Here is a 21,747-nt window from a genome sequence, read left to right as displayed (position 1 = left end):
TCAAAAGTATCAGAAAATCTAGTTTACAATGTTGAGTATCTACTTTAAGTTGACTAAAGTGTTTTTAGGAAATAATTTAAATTCTTTCACAGGCTGATGCATCTCATCCTAAAACTGTCACATAAGACAAAAAAGGTGAATAATTTCCTCTGTAAGCACTTGTCTCTGTGCATTGACTATGAAGACCTCAAGTTAGGTGGGATGATCCTTGTACCCTTAGGTCAAGGCCCTGAAATTTCAGTCAGTTACTGTGAAATTAAGCACCTCAATAAGACAGTTTAGTGTCATCTTTAACCTATGTGGCAAGCTGACTGCTTACATGTTTCACCCAAGCTATGGTGATTCTGAGATCTGAAAATATGTAAGAATAATTAATGAAGAAGTGGGAATGTGTAATTGCACTGGTACTATTTGCTCCGGTCATTGTGTATAGGTGTTGTGTATTTTTGTACATTGGACTGACTCTCCTCTTTTTCAAAGGAAGATGATCAGGACGCTCATTCCAGAATTTTAAATACTTGATTTATAGGTCACTGGCCAAGGGTTAGACCCATATTTTCCAGGCCCATGAAAGTCTTAAAAGACTTTCTGATTAGAGGCACCACTGAGGGGTCCTCACCTCTTTGCTCAATATCTGAATGGCATGAAGAGTGGTGTGGCAATGAGAATCTCTGCTTGGTTATCAAGCGAAGCAGACATTCTCCTGTTGAGAAATCCTTGCTGTGCTTATGCATTTTACATTAAGTAGAATAAAATACACAAACACTCTGCAAGATTCTGTTTAGCTAAAATGTAAAAAACTCAACTATTTAGTTGAAATTTACTCTTTAGGAGTTATTTGTTGCTATTTTACATCGCAGGTGGCTTCTGATATGAAAGAGTTGTGCAGTTTTCCTTTTCGAATTGCTCCTATGCAGAATAAATAGATTATTCTCAATGCAAAAGATTTTTAATTAATTTTAACTTAACTTTATAATTAGTTTGTCCTCATTGTTTAGTATATGACTTCTTCATTCTGCTTTTCTAATAAATTACACCTTATAGGAGAAGAAAGGAGACCTGGGCCTTGTTGGGTCAGTCAGGCACTGAAGAATGCCAGCTGTTGGTTTTTTTTTACTTTTTAAAAAAAATTTATGCAATTTTATGAATCATGATGCTTTGTTGTGCCACCTGGATATACAGAGGAAGAATGATCTACAAAATACTCAGAAACTCTTAAGCAAAAGGCTGCTAAAATTAAAGAAACTATTGATACAGTATCTGAAGTATTCACATTTCTTAAAATGGTTTAAAGGACTGGTTTCCATCACAAGTACAATTTTCTATTTTTGTTACACTTGGTTTTTGTGAAATGTTTTGCATTATTTCTTCCTCATCCATCTCCAACTTTACCCAGAACATAAAGAAGCAATTGTAAGGCTAAAATAGACAGCTAACATTTTCCTGGCCACTGAATATATATGAATTCTGATTTATTATTATGACATTTAAGCATATAAACATTCATCTATGCATCTATGCATTAAAAATACCAGAGCCTAAAGAAAAAGGTAGCATTTTAAAATGTAACTTTTAATTATATTTAAAATGAAACATTTTGCTTTCTTTCTGTGGCATATATCACAAGGACATCTGATGGATTTAAAAACTATTTATAGTAGTGTATTTTGATTTTTGTTTGAAAAATTTGGCTTTATTTTCTATTATTCTATCCTAGGGTCTGATTTTAATCATAAACTATATATCTATGACATACTATGACACAAGGAAACTGCTAAAAACTGTTGAAAATATTTTGATAATAAATAAAATTGACCAGAGACTTCCTGAGAAATGCATATTCAAATTATTCTTTTGTAAGATACATTATCTTATAGCTAGTTTTCCTATATTATGCATATTGATTAGAGAGCTATTTTGTTTCACCCTGATAAGTATTTCACTAATCTGCTGAAGCAGGGAATGAATAATAAGAATCTAAAAAAATTATGGAAATTCTGCTTATATACAGTATGCCAATTGACAGAAATTGTCCTTTGCAATGGAGTGAATATCTCATTAGTAACTCTTCAGAAGATTATGGATCACTTAATCCTTACTTTGCTCATGTTTGGCCTTTAATAGGCCAGAGACTCAATCACTAATTATTCCTTATCACTTGTCATCTGGCAAGCCCTGCCTTCCTTCATAGTAAACCCAGGAAATCTTTTCAGGTAGATTTTCTGTCAGTGTATATTTAAGAATAAGCTTTGCCATTTTTTTGTTATTGTCTTCAAGTGTCAGAGGCAGGTCTGAATGGTCTTTCTCCTGGGATTTATTAAAGTGAGTACATCTATATACTTACCCTTTTCTGTGTCTTCTTTGATGGCTTTATCTTCCTGTCTTCATTTTCTCTTCTAATTCTTTACTTGTCTACAGTATGTGTCTTGATATTTCCTTGCGAGACTCCTCCCGTGAGGACACAAAAAATGTTACACAACAAGTTTTCCATTCACTAGGAGGCCTCTAGTACAACTGAAGTAAAATATTAATCCCATGACCCTCCATGAAATTCAGAGAGCTTTTGCCAATACATAGGTTATAAATACACAATAAAAACCTGGCATATATGTGCAACAATATTGCCTGTTCATCAGAAAGTAAGACAAGAACAAACAATACTAGAGTATTTGTGGAATCTGAAGCAAGAAGACTCACTCTCAGTGGAGGAGGATCAGGTTATGGAACTTTAAGCAAGCTAGACATATGTGAGTCCATGGGACCTGATGGGATGCAGCTATGAGTGCTGAAGGAGACGGCTGATGCCACTGTGAGACCACTCTTGTTTTATGTTTGAAAGGTTTTGATGTTCCAGAGAAGTTCCTTAAAACTGGAAGAGAGCAAGTGTCACTCCTGTCTTTGATAAGGGTAAGAAGGAAGACTGAGGAATTACAGGCCAGTCAGCCTCATCTCCATCCCTGTGTAGGTAATGGAGCAAGTAAACCTGGAAAACACTTCCAAACACATGAAGGACAAGAAGGTGATCAGGAATTGTCAGCATGGCTTTATAAAGGGGTAGTCATGCTTGACCAGCTTGATAACCTTCTTTAATGAGGTGACTAATGAGAGTAGAATAGTGAATGTTGCTTATATTTTTACTGATGTATTTAACATGGTCTCCCACAACATCCTGGTAGGTAAATGGACAAATTTTAGATTATATAAGTGGGCAGCCAGATGGGCTGAAAGCTAGTCAAACAAGCAGGCCAAGAGAATTGTGATCAGCAGCACAAAATTCTTTTAGAGGCAGATTGCAAGTAAGCCAATACAGTTCAACATCTTTATTAATGACCTAGATGATGTGACTGAGTGCTCCTTCAGCAAGTTTACAGATGGTGTGAAACTGAGAGGAGTGGTTGATACACCAGAGAGGTATGCTGCCATTCAGAGAGACCTGGACAGGCTGGAGAACTAAGCAAGAGAGAAATATCATGAAGTCCAGCAAAGAGATATAAAAAGTCTTGTTCCTGGTAAGGAATAGCCCCATGCACAGGGGACCAGTTGTCTAGAAAGCAGCTTTAGAGAAAAAGATTGGGAGACCTGTGGGAAAACAGCTTGGATATGAGCCCACAATGTGCCCTTCCAGCAAAAAAGACAAGGAGAATCCTGGGCTGCATGAGCGGGAGCATTGTCAGCTGGTCAGAGGAGGTGATCCTTCTCCTCTGTTCAGCAGTACTGAGATTATCTGCAGTGCTGAGTCCTGTTATTCAACTAGAAACTGACATATTGTAACATATTTACCCACTTCTTCAGCAGGAGCTGAACTGCACGTGCTACAGATAAGCCTCAGACTGGACATGCAAACACTGCAGCAGCTACTGGACTTATATCTGGCTCTAAACATCTGCTACTGATTGCAGGTGGATACCTAGACCCATTTGTCGGCAAGCTGTTAAATCGATTGAACAAAATTATTGATTAACATCATGCCATTCAAGGCCTGACAGCAAGATGGGCCATCCCATCCTGCTTTCTATGTGGTAACTTTGAAGCTTGCACTCTGCAGCTGGAGTCCAAGAAGTACCTTGGAAATCAATCCAGGCAGATTTAAATATAAATATAAGGCAAATTCATGTAAGTATTTTTCTCCATGAAGGGACTGCCCACCCAGTGTGACAGATAAACTTTCTGAATTCACAGAGCCCTGAATCCTGGCCCCAAATACCTTACTTTACAAAACTGACAATTATTCTGCACATCTCATTTTTAGAAATAAGGAATGGAATCTCTGAAGTGAATGTTCTATACTCTTCCTAGCCTCAGAGGCATGATACCTGAGTCAAGAACACTTTGCTAAGCAGGAAATAATGAGGTACCCTGAAAAGTTGTGATTTTCTGAAGCTGAGTGTCCTTGCAAAGTCAATAAAAAGAACTCTGAGTGTAGAAAAGAGTGCATGAGAAAACATGTCTTCAGAAAGGAGTTGTATAGGAATGGGGAGTTTAGGATTGCCCTGTCTTCTGGAGTTCCCTCCCTTTTTCTGCTCTTCACTGCTGGAGGTGGTATGTGTTTGAGTTCCATAGGAAAAGGCTGAAAGCTGAGCGTGTCCCCTTCTCAGATGTATCCCCATGATTACAATCAGACACTTGTTCTCCCCTTTGCTTTCCCAGACTAATAAATTTTGCATTCCTGGCTATGCAGCAGCTTAGGAGAAGGAACAGTAAGTGCCGCATTTGGATTATTCATGACATGGTGGTTAGGTCACTCTCGTGAGTTCTAGGAGAGGTGGGTTCAGCCCCCTGTAAGATGATCGGGGCTGGGAATGCAAACCTCTCATTTCCTTAGTGAGCACTCAAACCACTAGACTATTAAGCATAAGACAGTGTCACCTCTAGCAGATATCTTTCTCAGAAGAGGGCTAAAACACTGCATCCTGAGCAGATGGAAGCACCTAACATTTTCTATTAATTTTCTACACTCTCAGTGGAAAGATGAGACTCTTAAAATAGGAGTGGGTTGCCCTCTGTGTATCTTCAGAGGCACTCTCCATCTCCACTGTGGTAGGCAGACTGACTCATCAGCCCCCTTCTAGGGCCAAACACATTTTCATGCATAAATATCTAAACTAAACACCTAAATGAAGTGCACAAAATTATACCCAGGGAAATTAAATCTCTTCAGAGATACCTAGTATGCAAGATGAATGACTTTTGAATTTATTTTACCAGAAAAACCTCTGGGAAGTCCTGTGCTGAGACATGTGAGCACAGCAGCATTGCTTCTGACCCTGACCAGCACTGAGTTCTGCAAATTTATTTTGCTTGGGTCTTGCTAATTCAGGCATCCCTGCACCATACCTGATTGCATGAGGAGCCTGAGAATTGTATTTGTCAACCTGTTACCATGGACCAAACATACAAATCCATACTTAGAGTACACAAGACGTAATGAGTTATTCAGAGGCAAAGGGCAGGCAGAGCCCCTGCCAACTTAATGAATATTTGGGGTACAAATGACCTCTGAAAATCAGGCCATTTATTTTAGCACCTAAAAATAGATTCAGATGTTTAATTTTACATATTCAGGTTGGAAAATTTTGGCTAGAGAGTAAATTAATTGCCTAAGGTGACACAGCAAGTCAATGTATAATGAGAAAGTAATAATGAGTGAAGAAAAAAAGGTATTTTTAATCTCTGTGGATTTATTGAATCCCAAAACTCTTTTCATAAAACTAAAAGTTGTCTTGAATATATCTCTGTAATCTTTTTAAACTATGGTTTAACATTCTTATTTAAAATGTATTTTTGTTTAGTGAAAACAAGATTTTTCTTCATGTTTAACCCTGATTGGTGGTGTCTTCTTGTTGCTATGAAAACAAAAGGCTCAGTCAGATCTTCAAGAGCAGATATTTTGTTGCATGGGTAGTTAATGAATGAGATATTTGATTACAAAGGGATAAGTAACCTCTCTGTAGCCTGCAATTAACATTCAACTTGATATGGCCAATAGGCCAAATGAAGGGAGAGTAAACTGAATAAAAAGGATTTTTCTCTCATTAGGGGTTCATCGCACACATATGCTAGCAAAACACACTTGTGATTGGTGATTTTGTTTGCAGATTTGTATAAAGCTAAGAAATAAAAGAACCTACTTGCTTCTGGAGAAAAAAAAAATGTTTTAAACTATTCAGATTTCAAGTGTGTGAAGATGATTTATAACAGTCAACTGCATTATGAGGCACTAATGATTTCTCAGGAAGTTAGTCACTCAGTTCCTGTTAAAATCCTGTGAGACTGGAGTAGCTAATTCCCTCACATACTTTTTAGTTTTAATGAGTTCTTGCTTACACACAGACACAGACTAGTATCTGCTATATCCTTTTCATGCAAATGTAAGCTAAACCCTTAGTAATATTCTCTGATTCAAAATATAGAAAATACCTGTCAAAAGCAGTTATACAATCAAAAGTCAGCAGCGTTATGCCTTTTTCCTGGCACACAGGACTTCCCAAAGCTGTTTATCATAAACGTAGAAATAAAGTGGGAATGGTTCCCATGTTAAAGTTTGAGGCTTGGGAAATATAGGTTAAATTTTTTCACTGCTAACAGCTTCCTGCATTACCTTGGCTATATCATTTATATCATGGCATTAAAGACCACACGCCTTCCTTAGTTGAAAGAGAAATTTGAGTTTGCAAGACTACATTTTTCCTGGTTTTAAGGCTGATTTTTCCTGCTGTGAACAGAATGAAAACAAGCCAAATCCCAAACTGCTGCTTTCATGAAAACTTAGCTGAGGAAAGGCTGAGGGAGCTGGGTCTCTTTAGTTTGGAGAGGAGACTGAGGGGTGACTTCATCAATGTTTACAAATACGTAAAGGGTGAGTGTCAAGAAGATGGAGTTAAGCTTTTTTTCAGTGATGACCAGTGATAGGACAAGGAGTAATGGATGCAAATTGGAGCATAGGTGGTTTAAGGTGAATATCAGAATTATTTTTTTTTACTGTGAGAGTGACAGAGCACTGGAACAGGCTGCCCAGAGAGGTTGTGGAGTCTCCTTCACTGGAGACATTCAAAACCCGCCTGGACGCCTTCCTGTGTGATGTGCTCTGGGTGATCCTGCTCTGGCAGGGGGGTTGGACTAGATGATCTTTCGAGGTGCCTTCCAACCCCTAGGATTCTATAATTCTATGATTCTATGATAATATCTATCTTAATTTTGTTATACAGAATTCTGTATTTTTTTTATTTTTATTTTTTTTTCTGATCCCTGATCCTTCTCTTTACATCTCTACTGACTCACCCTTTGAAAATTTTTTCTTTGTTGCAGGACTTGCCAGGATAGACCTACTATTAGGATGTGATTGGAATCACACTGGGGTAAGGGATTAGTTTTATATACTAGGTGTTCCATGCAAAGGATATGCAAATAGTCAATACCAATAATTGTATAAACATTTTAACATTGCATTTATTGAAAAGTACAAAAGCTTCTGTTATCTTTCATGTTAATCATAACTGGGGTTTTAATCAAAGCCACAATTCTGCAGAAAGGTTGCTGTGTTTGGCTAAGACTCTCTAAATCAGGGAATGATCATAAAATTTTTGACCACTGACACCACTTCATGGCATGTGAACCATATATGGCTGCACCCGTTTTTGGCTGGGATAGAGTTAATTTTCTTCATAGTAGCTAGTATCAGGTTATGTTTTGAATTTGTGCTGAGATAACACACTGATGTCTTAGTTGTTATCAAGCAATGTTTACATTAAGCTCTTGTCCTTGTAGCTTCTTCTTTACAACAAGATGGGAGACACAGCCAGGACAGCTGGCCCAAACAGGCCAAAGGGACATTCCATATCATCTCATGTGCTCAGTGTATAAACTAAGGGAAATTGGCTGGGAGCAGTGATTGCTGCTGGGGGACTAACTGGGCATCAGTCAGCAGGTGGTGAGCAATTTCAATGTGCATCAGTTGTCTTCCTTGGTTTTATTTCTCTGTCTTTTTGTTATCTCCCTTTTTATACAATTATATATGTTTTTAATTTCAATTATTAAATTGTTCTTATCTCAACCCATGAGTTTTAGGCTTTTTTATTCTCCTCCTCATTCCACTGAGGGGTAGGGAGGAGTGAGCAGGCATCTATGTGATGTTTAGTTACCAGCCAGGATTAAACCATGGCAATGGCCTTGTGCTGCCTCTCCTTGCAGGAAGAGATCTCGGCAACCCAAGGGAAAATGAGGGTTCCTTTGTTCATAAACAACAGTTGCTTTGTTTGAGTCACATCAGCCTGTTTTCTTAAACAATGTTTTCAGGGGATTTAATGAAATGGATTTTTGCTACAGTTAATAGACATTTAAGATGAAATCTACTGCATTACAGCAGAGAAATAAAGGACCGGCATTGGGCAATAATGGTCAGTTTGTGGGGCTGCTGTGTGGTTTATTTGGATCTGCTGAAGGTACCCTGTGGTTTCCTAATTGAAAAAAGAATTAACTCCTGATTCAGCAAGATAGAGTATGGGGTACAAACCACTACCATTACAGTTATGAACATTATTGCTTACTCACAGTTTTAAATATGAGTCATCATTTGTTGAAAGGAACAGAGAAATTCTGTGCTTTTCTCTATTCCCATCTTCTATTTCTTTGTATGCTTAAACATTAAAACACTTTTAAGTCTCATCTTTTGATACTTGTATTCAACTTTGTGTATTGTCTGTCAGTGGGAGACTAAGAACAAGATTGAACTTAAACTTTTAAGAGAAATGTATGTCCAGTTTTGTGTCCTTTGCAGTATCTGAAAAGAAAAGATCTATGGGCAGACTCTTTTGCCCAAGTCAACAGCTGTGTTAAATTGGCCTACATTGAATTATGGTAGTGGTACAAACAGTTGTGTGCCAAGGGAGACACAGATATGAAAATAGATTCATTTTACATAAAACATGGGGAGAAAACTGCCACACATAATTTTTTCTACATTCTTAAAAGCAAGAAGGAAAGAAGGAAATAGATTTATAACTTATTTATAGTACAAGTTAGTGTTAAGAGAATGTGTGATTACAATATATGACAGTATAATTTTAATAATATATTCTGCTACTTAAACTTTAAAAAATATAAACAAGCATACACAGGAAACTGTATCAGAGTGTAAAGCATCTTCTATGACATCATCAATGAGAAATTCTACCTTTATTGCTCTTTGATTATTTTCATACAAAGTTTGTACTGTTTAACAAACAAAAGAATTAAAAGAAGGTTGTTGTGTTGTTTTTTTTTTTACTTGCTACCTCTGCAAACTAAATGTGGAATATGAAAGTGAAGCTACAAGATTTTTTTTCTTGTTCATACCTCATCCTTGACAATAAATATTCTGAAGGACAAAAGTGGTCTTAAATTACAGTATCGGCTTTCTTCAGTTTTATGAATTCTACTTTGGGTTTCTAGTGTAAGTCTCTGCCTTCAATGGGGCTACACAGATGTATGTTATCCAGGACTATAATTTGTACACTCAGGCTGAAGAGTGAACCTGCCACAGGAATTTAATGCTGTGGATTGATGCATTAAAAAAACCAACAAATCCCTTCTCAGAGTGCTCTGCTTCTCTAGAACTGTCACCAGTAAAAAAGTAAAAGCTAGTCTATGTCAGTAAATGGATATTATGCTGAATACACACAGGAAGAGTCAGTGTGCTGAGTAAAATAGAGGCATTTTTAGTTGGAGACAGTAGGGTTGCAGTTTAGGCTTTCAAATCTACATGGGTCGATAGCAGTAATTAGTTATATTCCATTACATTTTTATACTGATTTGCTCACCATAATACCTGAGTGCATAATATAAGTACTGTATAGCGGAATGTGAAAAACTTTGTGCTGGTGGGTTTGATTGCCTCTTGCCACCTTCTGCACAGTTTAAGAGTGTAGCATGCAGTGAACATCCCATTGTTGTTGCCCTTTTTAAACCATATTACTATTAAAGGGATGCATAGACACATCAAGTAAAGATGCAATTTCAGTTAGTCAAGACAGGCTGAAGAAGCATACTTTGTACTTTGTGAGGACATAGGGGAGACATACAGTTGCCCTCAGTTTCTGTGAAGGTCCACAGTTTCACACCTGTTTTCAAAAGGGCTTCCCCTTCAGACAAATTTCACCCTCCTCAGGTCTGTGTTGGAAAGACATGGTACCCAGCTCTTGTCTCTATAGCAGAGCTTAGTTAATCTTCTAGCCAGACTGGTTCCAGGTCATTGAGTGCCTGAGCGAGATATGGTCTGTGACACTGACTGTGACTGAAACCAGAAGCAGCTTTAAGCAGTGAGGCAATCGAGGGTAAACTCAAAAGCAAATGGAGTTTGCTCACATTCATTGTCAGCAATGCAAACTTTACCCACTTCTTGCCTGAAAGACAAAACGCACAGTGAGATTGCCCCATTTCACCACAGGCTTTAGTCTTTTTCTACTGAGCAAAAGCCAGAGGTCTCAGTGGAAAACTAATGACAGCTTCACTGATAAAATTACAAATGAGAAAATTGCTGTTCTCTACACCCTGCAGTTTCTTTCTCCTCTCCCTTCTCTTTTCCTGTGCAATCAGCATCAGCACCAAAGGCCAGCAATGCACTGTGGTTTGCAAAGATCACTGCAAGCTGGCTGCCTCTCCAGCAAAATGGAGTGTGCTGCAGGCACACTCAGCCAGCTGGTATGTGTTCCAGAATATACCCGGTTCTCATCAAGGGGTGGCAATGGCTCTGGTGTGGTTAGGATGAGGAGGAGCATGACAGAGCTGAAACATTTCAATTTACATAGGACTTCTTATTTGATCCTAGCAACACACCAAAAAACCTTGGTTCTCATGCCATTTTGACTCTAATTAAATATGTATTGTTTACCTAGGACTTCAGTATTTCAAGATGTTAAGTGTTTGCTCTTAATTTAGGGCATTGTCCGTGTCCCCATCACTGCATGTTGTACAGTATCCTCCTCTCATTCATAAAAGGATTGTCCTTACTCTTTTAAGTCTCTGTAGGTTCTTCCTATTCCAGTACTACCTCCCAGATTTTCTATATTAATCTCTACACAGAAACCAATGTTCTTCACTATAATTGCAGACACTGTGACAATAACATGGACTCTAGGTGAAAACATCCCACTCATACCTGTAGATAGTGGGATTCTTATCCACGTATGTAATCAAGTGTCAGTTTTCTTTTTATCTTTGTATCCCAAATTTGCTAAAAAAACTTGCTTGCAAAGGCTGTCACAGTATTGTGCCTTTTCCCTTTCTTTTTGTGTCTATACCATTATAATCTCACTGAGCTGTAAATTAATCTGACCACAAGATTCTTTCTCATTAATTTCTTAAATAGCAATGGTAAAATACACAAATAGGAGCTCCAAAATACCTGAAAGAGCTCAAAATTTGTGAAATAAGTAATAAATGAGATTAAAATCCCTTTAAAAATTAAATTTCACAGTGGCATAGTAAGAGCAATTATTTGTCCTGATTTAAGGTTTGCCACCTGTACAGAAGAACTGAGTTGCCCATAAATATCTTAGAATGTAGGAGATAAGAGCAGAAGTACCAGTAAATATTACATAAGTACAAAACAGGTCAGAAGGAAAAAGATATAAACTTGCAGGAGAGAAAGCATGGAGAGAAAGCCCTGGCTGGAGTGAACTGGATCTCTGACTAATCTAAATTAGCCATCATACACTTGATAACTGCAAATTAGGAAAAGGAGGAAGCTGATCACTACTAGAGCTCACTGGAAAGAGAAATATGCCATTCCCTTGCTGTGTAATTGCATATACTTTATTACATATAAAATCTATAGATTACAGATTATGTATATCCTGCTTTACCGAAACATATACATCTAAACTAAATACTGAGAGGCTTAAAAAAACTCAGAACCAAGCCCCACATTAAAAAAAATTAAAATGCAGAGTTTAACTGGCTTGTGTTTTATCTGATTTTTTTTTCTTTTTAATCCTAATTTGTTTAACCCCAATCCCATTGTTTTGTATCCCATTGTCACAAAGCAGGGAGAAAGCAAGGAGGTGAATTTGGAGAACCCAGAGATCCAGACCCAACAATTCATGCCTGGCTTTTCAGGCAACTCAAATCCATCTCTAGCTGTTCAGCACAATATCAGCTTCTCTAAGAACTATCAACTCATCAAACCCAAGATGGCTCAGCTACTGCTACACAGGGGCAGTTCACAGTTGACTGATAGCTTTGTGAGCCTCTAAGAGTCTATGATTCAAATATTTTTCCAGCTGGGTCTCATGTGGTAACTGTATGACAACACACTCTCCTGTGTGAGTGCCCATACTTTCTGGTTCAACCAACTTGGAAAACAAACACAGAAACAGCTCTTGTGACAGCAAACCCATCGGTTTATCTCAGTATACTTAGACCTTGTCTTCATGCCCTCCTGGATATGATGCAAAACTTTTAGCTCTGTATAAATGTTTTGAGCAAATTTCTGAGAAAAGATGCATGTTCATCTTTCCTAGCACCTGTAAGCCTGTTCAGTTTTTCTGCCATGCAGTAGTGAAGCATGCTGCTCTCACAGAATGCTAAAAGGTATTTGACAGGCTGCATGTCAGTTAAGAATGTAACTGAAAACACTTTCTATATTCAATTTTAATATTGTATCTTTCTGTTGTTATGGGGTAAAAATCCTTTAGAGTTAGCTTTTGTATCACATGGGCAAAGTAAATGAAGTAAAAATAATAAATCAGATACGGAGTAACATGTTCATACTAAAGGCATTAAAGGATATAGTATTTGATATTATTTAATATATATACTATCTGATAACATCCATTTCCTCAACAGGAAATAAGAGAGTAAGGAGACCAATGACAACAGCCACTGCACTAGAGGAGAAGGCTTTTAGTACAGTTTATACATCATACTGTGTTGTTCGGGGAGCCTTAAAGGTGCTGTATTGAAAGTTTATCATGCATTAGAACTCTTTCAGTATTATGCATTTAATGTTCCTCCTTCACCTGCTTTAATGTAGAAAATAGGAAGCACAAACTTACATGTTTTGAGTGCTTCTAGACTGTGATTCTATTGCTAAATGTGTAATTTTATTGTTTTATTCATAATACAGTACAAATATGTTCAATGAAAGCAGTAAAGTAACAACCAAGCATTCAGCCATTGTGTGAGTGTTTGATAAATGTGGTTCTGTCTTGTTGTTTAAGGATGTTACATTTCTTGTTTCCTGGGTTCTTATGTGTTTCATCCCAGCAAACAGAGGTGAAAATAAAAAGAAAACAACAACAACAAAGCAAACTGAAGTGACTCAGTATATGGAAAAAATAATAGAGAAAAACAGAACTAACAAAGAAAGTTTGCTTCATACTGAATTCGTGCTATTTTAAGTTTTAGTTTTTTAACCCATAGTATTGGTCTCTTCAAAGGAGTGAAATACTTTATCTTCCTGACAGAACAAATTGAGTGGAAAATTACATAAACCCCTCAGCAGATGTTCTTTCCCACATTGTTTGGGAATTTATCCCCATTACATAGTGCTTCTAAGGCCCATGCCAAGCTGAATGGGGACATTAGCAAACTTGGAGATATGTTTAGGTGAGGAGTATGCAAATAATCTCTCAGCACCTTCTTATTTTTCAGTGCCAGTCAACTTCCCCATGGTCTTCTAATGTTTCTATCAAGAATATCTCTGAGTAGGTGATAGACACATTATATCTCCATTGCAAATCAAATAAATGAGAACCTGGATTTGTCACTGAAGCAAAAGCCAAAGTCCAGACCTCTATAAATTCAGTTTGCTATAATGAATGGGTCTTGGAGTCAAAGCTGTCAGGCGATAAACAACAGGAAAAAATAAACCAATTCCAGTTCCTACTGCCTGCAACATATCTATAGCTGTATAGCATACTAATCTCTGAAAATCAGATGGCATCTTCAAAATTATAATGCGCACCAGTGAGTTAAGCATCTGTATAACAATAAGATTTGCCATCCATCATTCAGTGAACAACATAAGGCAACTTATTGTCATGTAGTGCCAAGTGACATCTATCTAGATTGTTTGCCTGTCCATCTGACTCTAAACTCTGCTGTAATCTTTGATCCTTTCTTTTTTTTTTTTTTTCTCTTTTTTAATTCTTATGTTTTAATGTCCTGGTAAAACATCCATGAAGTTTGTGAATGAAAACAACAATACATGCTATAACAAATGCACAATGAAAATCTATTTAATAAATATTCATGATCCCTGTTTATTCATTAGAAAATGTAGTGGATTTCACCAACAAAAGCCCCGGCAGAATTACAAAGAAGATTTACAGGTCAAGCCCAAGAAGATATGTTTTCAGCTGAGAAGCTCATGAAGAGATGCACTGGAATCTGGGGATAAATCAACAATCTCATGCTCTGGGACACATCTACAAACAAATTAGAGACTACCTGCAGAGAAAAAGTTCTCAGCTGTCCTCCTTGTACTTCCTTGCTCCTAAAAATACATTATGAATTGGGATGGCAGAAAAAAATACTGAAGGATTTCAACAAGAGACAAATGATTAGTGGAAGTTTTCTCCACTGGGATTAATTAGTCTTCCTTGGCCTAGGAAGACTGGCATAAAGCAAATTCATTGGATCTGAGAATTGGACAGACCCTGATGCTTTTAAATAGAAGCAGTAATTTACACAGGAGAATAGTCAGGAGAAACATGAATTCCTTCTACAACAGATAAATGCTGCTTGTGATGCTTCCAGTAACAGACCTAAAGGAGATAATTTTGGAAATGAAACATCACTGCACTGATTGGTGGCTACTCTGAAATGATTCCTGGAATACTTTCTTGATGAGGTGAGATTACCAGCAACATTGGTGCAAAAAACAATAACACCATTATATAAAAAGGACATTTTCAATAGTATCAATACCAATTAGGAGAAGAAGAAATAAAATTCTATTAAATTAATTATAAGTAAGAATAATTACAATCTTAATCTTATATTATTAGGGAGAAACACAGAAGATTTGTACTATGTTAAAAGGGATAGCAAAAACAAATAGATAAATCATTAGGCTCAGAGATCTCAAACCTCGCTGTGGATACTGGTCTAAGTTTTGCCAGCAGAATTGTACTGGTCATTATTCTCTAGTAGAGACTAGGTAAAGGGACATATGTTAATAAAGGTCAGTTATGCACACTCTGGTTGCAAAGAGTGGTGGATCTAATATAAGAGTTTTCCATTTCCCCTTCCCTCTCCCTCAGCCACTCAACCCCTGAAATCCACAGGCCTCTGTTGCTCTGACTCAACCAGGTGCCCCACTGCGTCCCCAGGAAACACTGTTCAAGGCTGATGGTGCAATCACTTGATGGTCACAGAACCAGTTAAAATGGGTCATGTGAAAGCAGTGAAACCATTTTTAGCAGTCATATAATCAAAGTCGTATCCCACTCTCTGCCAATCTGGAGGTCACAGATTGTTATCAAAACAGGCCTCTAGCTTAAAACCCAAGGGGGTCTAAAACAGTAAGGAAGAAATGTTAAGCTTTTGCTACAGTCTTCCTTATTCATAAAGCTAAAGAATCAAAAAACTTCTGTTCAAAAAACTATGATAGACATTTACTAGCATCTCACATGAAACTTAAATAACAGAACAGCAACTGTTGACAGACAAATTCAGATGACACAGCTCTCTTTTCATTAGCAGAAATGAATCAGTAAGTGTCTTATTTTTATGTCCTCTGTATTGAGACTAATACAAGTTGTAATATTTTCAGAAACATCAAAGTCCTGAGTTCAAAAGTCGAATAGCCTCAGATATACAAAAACATTTATGAAGTTACTTCATTTTGTGTGGTACAATCTAGGTAACTTGATCATTAAATCCTTTCCTATTTGTGCACTTAAGTTGGATCCACAAAAGCATTTCTGCTGAAGACTACTGCTCCTTTAGCTTTTCTGATACAGCTGTTTTTCTGCCTCAGTCTAAGCTGAACAGTCAATTGAGTTTGATACTAGGGTCAGCATAAAACATGGAACGGCTTAGGCTCTTGGGAGACAATGGAGAGCGTGCCAAGAGTTGCCCACAGGAATGGGTAGGAGATGTCACAGAAACAGAATGTGGTATGTCCTGGTACTCTAAGGCATGCAGAAGATAGCACAATTCTTCAGCCAGCTTTCATTGTTCCAAATAATTTTTGGCAGTTTTCCAACAAGTGCTAAATATAAGAAGAAATTTTCACTGATGACTCCCTCCTCTCTAGACCATTGACCTAGGAATACACTATATAGACATGCTGCAGCCTTTGCCTGGCCCACCAAGAACATTTTTTGAAAGAGTGTATTGTATCTCTGATGGCAATTTAAAGGTTACTGTTTTTTCAGATACCAGTTTGACAGTCTAAGGAGGTGATTAGGCTGGATTTCCACACAGAAATAATTCTATGAAATTAGCTGAAAGTACCTCACTGAATTGCTTGAAATACAGGATGTAAGTTCTGTAAGGAAACTTTATGTTACTATTGGTCTCCAGTCTGACCATAGAAATAATGAGATTAGATACAAGAATCTGAAGGGGGCCTACAGGAAAGCAGGGGAGGGACTTTTTACCAGGGTGTGTAATGATAGGATGAGAGATAATGATTTTAAGCTGGAAAAGGGTAGATTTATGTTAGACATTAGGTAGAAATTCTTTAGTGTGAGGGTGGTGAGACACTGGAACAGATTGCCCAGGGAGGTCATAGATGCCCATTCCCTGAATGTGTTCAAGATCAAGTTGAACAAAGCTTTGAGCAGCCTAGTCTAGTGGAAAGTGGGGCAGAGGAGTTGGAACTAGATGATCTTTAAGGTCCCTTCCAACCCAAACCATTCCATGAGTCTGTGATTCTAAGAATCTTACAACAAAAATAAAAGAAGTACTTGACTTTGACCTGAAGCCTTCATCCTTGCTGCAACACAGAATTTCTGATAGCAAATCTAAAACAAATAATAAAAAATCTGAGCCCAAATGTCGCTAAATAAAATGCAAACCAGTTATTTTTTACTATATATAATACAATTCCTGAAATACAAGTAATAAAAATAGTAATTGCTATTTTCTATGTATCATTTACTTAAATGGTAGAACTCAGCTCTACTGTCTTCCGAAGAGATGTCAGTTTTCAACACCTGAAACTGAGTGTCTGGATGCTGAATGTCTGCCAGATAGATGGAGCATTAACTGTGATTGGAAATGTGGACATACTCATAATGGATAAGGTTATATAAACATATACGTTCCATTTTAAATACATTTAGATATCTACAGATCCTAAATGTGGCAAAGCAAAAATTCTTTGAAAATGGTATACAGGTCATATAGAGGTGTTTTGAGAATTTTACTTTAGTTAATATGTGTTCTCTATCTGTTCTGTAATAAGCAGTCATTTTTTTGCCCACTTTATTATTCAGCATCCCTGAGGCTAGAAGATTATATGCAAACAATGTTAATAGCATAATTTCTCTCCGTATTTCCAGTACAGCTGTCAATAAATCAAGTTTAAATCCCAGTCCTCTAAGATAAGACAATGTCTGTGATGTCTTCAGTTGCATTTTGGATATTTATTATAAAATGTGTATAAAATCCAGCACTAGAAATCAGTTTGGGCAGATAAAAAGAAATAAAAATTATATTCCCCATAACCTGCCGCAAATTAATAGTTCAAGAAACTTTAATATAGAGTTGATAGAAATAAGAACTCAAACTCTGTAGTATTATTTTTCAGATATGTTCCAGGAGCTGCACATCCCTGCATGATTTCAGTTTTAGTGACTGTGAATACTACATGAGCGGTCCACACATTATTTACAAGGCTTTCATCTTCCTCTCTACCTTATCTGCTTCTGTACAGTAGCACCCTGAAAAACATCCCTTGACAGCTAATTGTTTGAACCCACTCTAGGCCTCTGTGTAATAAAAAGTAATAGCATCCTGTGGGACATTTGTTTTACCAGCAGCCCTTTAGCTAACACTCAGAATGATATCCTCCATTGACTCTCAGTTGCAATACTGAGGTTTTTTCCAGGCACTGCTAGTGGAATATGAAGATTCCTGGTCAGAGCACTGTCTCATTGTGTAGCAGTCCTGCAGCTGCTGCAACATGGTATAGTTTTGGAGCTCATGCTGAGGCTAGTGACAGCCACTTAGTTTAATCCTTTATCTGACAGCCACATTTTTAAGTCTCATAGCCCTCTGTACCCAAATAGAAATCTTCAATTGTTTCTCTGAAACCTGCAAAGAGGAATCTCTACTTTTATAATATGAATTAAGCTGCGGGAGAGGGTACTCCAAAGTTACAAAACTGCACTCACTATGAATTTACTCTGTGGTCTTCAGTAAGGTATTTATTTTTCTGTCTTAGACAGAAATGTATCTCTTTGGGATTTTGCTGCAGAAAGAGGTATATTTTATGTCAATTGACTTTCATGGCTGAGCTTCTGGAGGGATAACTGCAATCCAGTTGCTATGTCCTGCACAGTAACATCTTTGACCACTACTGCTAGATTAAAAAATTTACGTCATACAACTGCTGCTATAGCAGCTCTGTAGCCCCATGCCACTGGTAGGGTGGTCAGATGTAGGATATGTTGGATAGACATTGGTGGTGAATGTCTGAGATAAGTGGCCAGTGTAGCTGATAGCATTGTATTTTTGCTCTTTCAGGACCCAGTTCGTGATATCCTGAAGTAGGTGTTTGAAACAGGGAAGATAAATTACAACTCCATCAAGTCTACAGGGAGTCCAGGCTGATTAGTTTTAATGTTGATGTCTCTATTGTAGCTTCACAGAGATAGCAGAAAGGAGTCACCCTAAAGGAATGCCTGTACAGGAGTAGTCATGCCATCTCTAATGTAAACCAAGCATGCAGAAATATCTTCTGTTTATACAATTTTATCTACATCATGGATGTTAGCATACTCATTTTACCTGTAAACTGCATTTTTACACCCCACTTGCCATAGCTATCCCAATAAACAGTGGATTTTGGCCTCGTATCCTTGTGAGGTGCAATCAAGATGAATATTATGAAAATAAAGAGCAGTACTTTTTATGGAGTTTCAAAATGAGCATATTCTTAGGGTCAGGGTAGAAAAAATATAGTAGCTTGCCAAAAAAATGGATGAGTTTCTTAGGTTTATAAAGTTCCCAATTGCTTGTTGAACTCTAACTAAATATATTAATAACAACAACAACAACAAGATCTGAAGACAGAAAATTAATTCAGTGAGTAGCTATCTACCAGCCATGTCATTTTAGGATATAGTAAGTTGATATACAACGATCCATAAATAGTCAGGCATGACACTTTGCCCCAAAGTGTCAAAATCTGCTTTGGCTATTACTAGCTCTTTATACTTCTACCATTGTATAAGACACTGTCTCCTGTCTACAGGAGATAAACCCAAGCTAAGGATGTGTCATGGACATACATATTTAATTGGCTGTAGCAGCTGGGTAGATTTATTCTACGCTTTGGGAACATAGAGTATAAGAAAAAAAATCCTAATGACTTCAGTTTTGCTTACATCTGAATGTTTCCAAATCCGATACAGAGGCCTGTCTTTCATATCAGGCTGAAAAACCAAGCAAAATAATTTCCTAGGAAGGCTATTCCATTTACATTTTGCTAGTAAAGTCACAGAAAATGCTTCTTTGAATCAGATCAGTTGTTCCTCTAATTCAGCTCTAACTCTGAATAATGCCAGCTTCTTAAAAGAAAAGTTTCAAGAAACACTGTATTTCTTGAATACAGTATTATTTAATTACCTGCTTGATGAATGGCTCGTTTTCCCTCCTCTTTAAATCTCTGTTTACACCCGAAACACAAAATATTTCAATGTTTTCTGAAAGAGTTACTTTAGTTTTGTTTTGACACTTTTCACTATAGAGCTAAACTTTTTCATTGCCCATACACACACCTAAATCCTTTTAAGAATTAATTTGTGACAATGAGTTCCATAGATATTTTTTTTTTTCCAAAAATACACATTTTCCTCCATTCTGAATTTTCTACCCTACAATCTCATTGATTACCATTTGTTTTTGAATTCTGAGGAAGGGCAGATAGAATTTTATGAAATAGCTTTTAATGTGCCACAAAACTATACAAAAGTCTTCTCTGTCCCAGGCTTAAACTATGTACTTTATAGTTCTTATATACACTTGCAATTTTGACCAGATCCAGAAGGAGAACTCCCAGAAATTGACATCAGTTTGGAAGAGTTTTCCACTAAGTTAATGGAAAAATAGAAGCAGTGAATTTGAAGGAAAACAGAAGTTATCTTTCATCAAATACCGGATGTCTTAGGTAAGAAATAGACACGTGAAAGCGAAGAAAAAAAAAAAAAAATTAATCTTAATACTAAAAATGTACTAATATGGTAAGCTCCATCATTTCTGCCCCAGACGTCAGCTTCCATCCTATTTTAAAGAAGGAGGAGCTGGGAAGAACTCTTGCTTTTTTCTTAATCCAGGAAGTCAGCAGGAATAGTCTCTTCTGGGTGCAGCGATGATAAAGGACACAGTCCTTGTATAAAAATTACAGAGACAGCAGTAGGGTCTCCTCTCCCTTTACCTCTAGGACTGTGTGTTTGGATTGACAGACTATGTCCATCTTTTCCTTTTACATAAATCAAAATAAGTTAGTATAGATGTGTTTGGAATAGTGAAATAAATGGACAATTTGAACTTCTTAGAAGCACAAAAATTTCCAGTCCTCCAGAAAAGCAGCTAAATACCATGTACTAAACTTCACTAGGAAGCTCTTGTGCCTTGCTGGGTGAGGACAGTTGGCTCTGGAATATATCTTTATAGCCCTTCAAAACGAGACAGGCTCACAGTGCAGTGCTGAGCGTCAGCACCACCCCCCACACCATGGTTTGTGCCATTGTGCTTGAGCTCCGCAAGAGACAGGAAATACCAGCTTAGACTTATCAAGATTGTGGCAGTATTATTTTTGGGCTGAGCACAAGAAAACCAGATTATTTCAATATACAAATGTTCCTAAAAAATGTTTCATGGTAAACCCGACTGGATAGTGGGTCTTCTCCAGGATTTTTGTGACACTGGGCTGTGAGAATTTTTATAAAATTGGTTAAAAGTTTTGCACTGCACTGAAGTGGGCACAGTCTTCAAAAGAGCCCATTGCAAATGAGAGGACAGTGATCTGAACTGCACTTTTTATAAGCCCTTACACAAGTAGGTAATTAATTTGAAGTGAAAAATTTTAAAGGACTTAGAAATTGAATCAGAAACTGCTGAATATAATCAAATAACTTCATTTACATTTTCACATGAAGAAACTTTTTTTTTTCATTTTGCTTTACCCTTTCAGAAATGTTGGTATTTCAGAATTCACTATTTTCATCAAAAATCCTTTTCAGAAGATGTTCTTAATCAAGATTCTCCAGTTGTGTTTGACGGTATAGGATCTGTATATTTTCTTTTAGGCTTCACTAAAGTGATTCAACTTTCATAAAACTCTTCTGAGAAAAGGAATTTAATCTAATTTTTTTTTTTTTTTTTTTTTTTTTTTTTTTTCCCAGCAGACTCAAAGCTCAGGCCTATGAAAACAGTGATAATTCTGGCAGTGAATATTACTCTGTCAGTATGTCTCTGAAGCTATACATCCCTAATACAGAACCCTGACAGCACAAGTGTGTACTGAAGTAAGGGCAAAACCCAGGGCTGAAACATCTGTGACAGCAGAAATCTTTGCTCCTCCTAAAGCACCTA

The sequence above is a fragment of the Apus apus genome, chromosome 3, assembly GCF_020740795.1.
Source record: "Apus apus isolate bApuApu2 chromosome 3, bApuApu2.pri.cur, whole genome shotgun sequence".
NCBI classification, from domain to species: Eukaryota; Metazoa; Chordata; class Aves; order Apodiformes; family Apodidae; genus Apus; species Apus apus.
The sequence above is the reverse complement of the archived record's forward strand: the minus strand, read 5'-3'. Positions refer to the sequence as shown.